Below are 4,532 nucleotides of genomic sequence, written 5' to 3'. Positions count from 1 at the left end.
AGTCAGACTTCCATAAATATTTATGATAAATATGAATGGGGGTTGGATCCTGAACAGTCCATTTCCAGCCTAGGATGGGAAAGTTGGAATTAAAACAGATTGTGTCCATTATGTAGGCGCTCATATAGAATGGGGGCACAATTCTGGTGGAGACAAATCTGTTCCTTCTATAATCTAGTATTTGACTGGCCATTTTATCTGATAGAATGGTTGCCCAATCCATAATAAAGGAGTTGATTGTTGCTTCTATTAATGGAACCATTTCTATAGAAAATCTAGCAGAATCAGGGCTTCCAAAGAGTCTACATACCATAGCATTAGCATAACAATACGGAGATGTTAAGGAGTCCACAGAGTACATAGCAGAGGATTCATGTTTATGCTTGTTTGGAAAATGTCTCCATTGTTTGATAGGGTCTAACTCTATGTCATTCTCCTTAGTGAAAGCTTCCAGGAATGATTTGTTGTAGTGTCACTGGGGATCCAGCAAGTGATACATTCTCTTGACATCTTCAGGTTTGAATGTCCCGAACATCCTCCCATCGACTGTAAAGAAAGCTCTGTATGTGATATTAATACTTTCGACTACCCATCTCACTAGACCATTATATGGTAAAAATTTTGCTTGGGCTGCTATTCTATGGAGGAAGGAGCTGGCCAAATCATTGAGCATGCTATGTTTGATTAGTTCCATCAGTTGTTGCTTCTTCTATCTCCATTGGATTTTCTGCTTCAAGTAAAGCATATATGCCTTCCCACGAGATTTTACCAAGGCCTTGACAGGTAGTATCTGCAATTAACACCAATTTTGTTAGTCCTTCTTCCACTATAATGGGGGCTTTTGCCTTTCGAGATTTCTTAGACATCTTTCCCAATTGTGTGATTCTAGATCAGCTCTGCAAAATGAGGAAGAAGAGCGTAACAGTCGAAAAACTTGAGAGGAGATAATACATCATTTGTTCGTCCGTTTAAGAACACATCCTTTTGCATGTACTCTCTTTGTTCATCCCATTTCTCTTCGCATCATTTTTGTTCATGTACCTGTATCGACGATCACTCATGACGAGACGACATCAAATCCATAAACCTCCTAGTCTACCATGTTGCATGTTCGTTCGCTTTTGGATGTAGGTAACCGGGAGAGAGGACAAGGATTTGAAACTACACGAGGCAAGTTTCAAGATGGGATGCAAGCTCCGAGTACTCCTGGTGAAAATTGCATAGAGGTCACTGGGGGACTGAGATGTACAATCTAGATCAGCAGTGATTGTCCGCGAGATATGGCTTGGCTGGAGGGTAGATCTACACAATTTCCAGAGGGAAGCAGTCCGGCTAGCTGAGGGCCTGTTGTGGTCACCAACAACCCCCCTCTTTATTTGGTATTAGCAATAACACCAAGCAAAGGGGGACCCTTAACAAAAAATCCAAAAAATATTTTTATCAAAATTTTTGTATTTTTACTCCCTAAATCTATATCGCATCGTGAAGAGAGAGTGAAGCATTTCTTATGCGCGTAAATAAGCTGCGAAGAAGCGACGTGAAATTCATTGCATCGCATATTTTGAAAGTGCCCTTAAATGAGAAACTTAAGGAATCGCCGACCGCCGACATGCGACGTCGCATATCGCAACATCACATAAGCAGCACACAGTGATTGAATGATAAAACGCGATCTTGCGATCTGCGATCCTGCGATTTGCGATCTGCGATGAATGAGACTATCAATTCCTGCGATGACACTTCTCGACATTGCAATCCTCGATATTACGATGTGAATCGCAGAAACCACTCATCGCAGAATTTCCTCGACATAGTCTGTAAACCCAAAATTGAGCGCACACCTTCAGGGAAATTAATGATTGTGCGCCAAAGTATCCAAGAATGATTGTGTTGCATTTTTCGAAGAGTCAAGTCACTATGAGTGTCATGATTATGCATTCATTAGAACTTAAAGCTTTCATGTCAATCTTTTCGTCGTTTCTCTTTTCCTTTGCGTAAACTGTAAGGCAACAACTAATATAAATCAATATGCAGGAAACATCTAAGGAAAAGGGGAAAGCGCCAATACTCGGAAAACAGAGAGGAGATGCCTTCGCAAATGGATGCCGCATGCAGCAGGACCGCGGATTCCAGAGTATCACTCAACAGACACTCATGAAAATAGACTATCCAAGACTCAGAGTCAAAGGCGCACAAAAGTGGCATGTTTACAAAAGATCCTGAAGCTTAGACTGGGTAAAGCAAAAAGAAAGACGTTGAAGAAGGAAGATGCTTCAGAAAAGCGTGGAACAAAGAACGGAAGCAATCTGCAAAACAGAAAATTATTCAGGCAATGAAATCCCTAACTCATTGAGTCATTCGCACGGCCGGAGACCGAAATAGCAACAGCACAATTAGTTTGAAAGAAATCTGGGTTATACCAAGTATACACACAGCGAATACACCAAGCCAGAGGAAGATTTTCGAAAATATCTTCTAGTTTGTCAGAAAGCGGTGCCAGCTCTTGTTATTTCTACTTTTATCGCTCGAACAAAAGGAGAAGACAATCAACCGACTCTTCTCAGGCGAACATTGCATTGCTTACAACACTAAGGAGCAGATACAAAAACGGTTAGAAATTAGATTCATTTTTTAGAAATAAATCTGTTTTAGTAGAAGGGCGGTCATTTGAAGCCATTTCCTAAATTTGTGTAACTAAGATTAATTAGTTAGTAGTATTTAACCCTTCTCATGGCATTTGGAGAAAGGTCTGGAAATCCGTCAAAAAACTTGTCCTCAGAACATGCACTTTTTCACCCTCGTAGGGGGTTTTTGATGAATGGATGGATCAAGATTTATCAACGTTTGCATTTAATGTCTGCTACTGATGTTGCACTTCTGTACTCTTAGTAGATATTAGAACAAGTAGAGATAAATCGTTATTTCTTGAAGTTTATGAGTGAAATCAATCATAAATGGTACTTTTATCTCTTGACCAATTTCTGCTTATATTCTTAGAGTGATATGCAGTTTTAGTTGTTTATATGTTAATGTATGAATGTGTGGGTTACCATTTGGCACTTCTGTATGGTGGAGTCATTTATTTGTGCTTGACATATGAATAACTTATTATGCGATATGTTGTTCACAACTGTTTTACCTAACTTTTTATGCAGAATGGTTTATCTTAATTGATTTCTATTCTTATGATAGCTAAATGATCTTTATTACCAGTTATTGTTTGAAATCTCTTTAGATCGCATAATAGAAGAAATACACCCGGGTTAGCGTAGATTAGATGTGTTGTTTTTATTAGATTATAATAGCATAGAGTCAGTTTAGAAGTTAGAATTAAATTAGCTTAAAATACTTCTAGATCAGCATCATCCAACTCTACACACACACACACCCCCTAGATTGGGAAACTGGTCCCATTATCCCCAGTCGGACCTGCTATACCAAACGGACAAGGAGCTTCCAACCAGTCTCCATGGAACAATCCTGGGGCGGTTTTAATGCCTCTGCCCCTAAGTTCAATACCAGCCCATCCTGAGAAATGGCTACCCAAATTCAATCCAGAAACATGCATGCTAGCTAAAGAGCATATTAATAATTTCATGCTTTCTTTTAATCTCAACGGAGTTACCAACGAGGATGCTGTCATCCGACTTTTTCCCTATACAATGCAAGGAATAACTGAGTCATGGTACTTTTCGTTACCTTCCTGGTCTATCACAAGTTGGGACATTTTTCAAAGTAAATTCCTTACCAAGTTCGGTGATGACAGATCAACGACGACGTTGATCAATGACCTATCCAATCTCAAAGTTGAGGCCAGAGAACCCATTAAAGATTTCAATTTACGGTTCAATAAGATCCTCAACAAAATTCCCGCTGCTTCCCAACCCAGCGAGGAAGTAAGATGTGAATGGTATATCACGGCCTTACCATCAAACTTGGCTATCTTCGTAGATAGGGCAAACAAGACGACCTTAGTTGAAAACTTGACAGAGGCGATAGCAGTAGAAAAACGTGTAGTAGCCCTAGAAAAGAAATCTGCGATAGAAGAATGCAAATCTAAGAAAATATCTTTCAAAGAAGACACCAAGAAGAAACAAACGAAAGATCCTTTCGATTTGGAAGGATTACAAAAAGTGTTAAAGGCCATGTCCAATGAGATGATTGACATAAAAAAACAAGTAGCAGAAACTTCTTCAAAAAAGCCCTACAGAGCTTTTAAAAGAAATCCTCCCATGGATGTGAAACCACCCAATGCTGTCTCAAACGTTGAATCCGAAGAACAAGAAGAAGAAGAGAACATCACTGAAGGGCAGACCGATGATGAAGAATTTGTGGAACTACAAGGAATGTGGGATTTCATCCTCCCACAAGAAGAAGATCAAGAAGCATTTCCGGTTAGCACACAAAGCAAAAATCAACTTGATCCTCCCCAAACTACCCCTAAACAGAAGGGCGCAAGCCCTGCAACAAAAGATAAGGTCACAACAAAGAAAACAACTACTATAGCAACCCAATCTAGCCCAGTCCAATCA

The sequence above is a fragment of the Pinus tabuliformis genome, chromosome 4_2, assembly GCF_031772625.1.
Source record: "Pinus tabuliformis cultivar Carrire ecotype Pingquan chromosome 4_2, CPIR1, whole genome shotgun sequence".
Taxonomy (NCBI): Eukaryota; Viridiplantae; Streptophyta; class Pinopsida; order Pinales; family Pinaceae; genus Pinus; species Pinus tabuliformis.
This window is presented reverse-complemented; position numbering follows the sequence as displayed.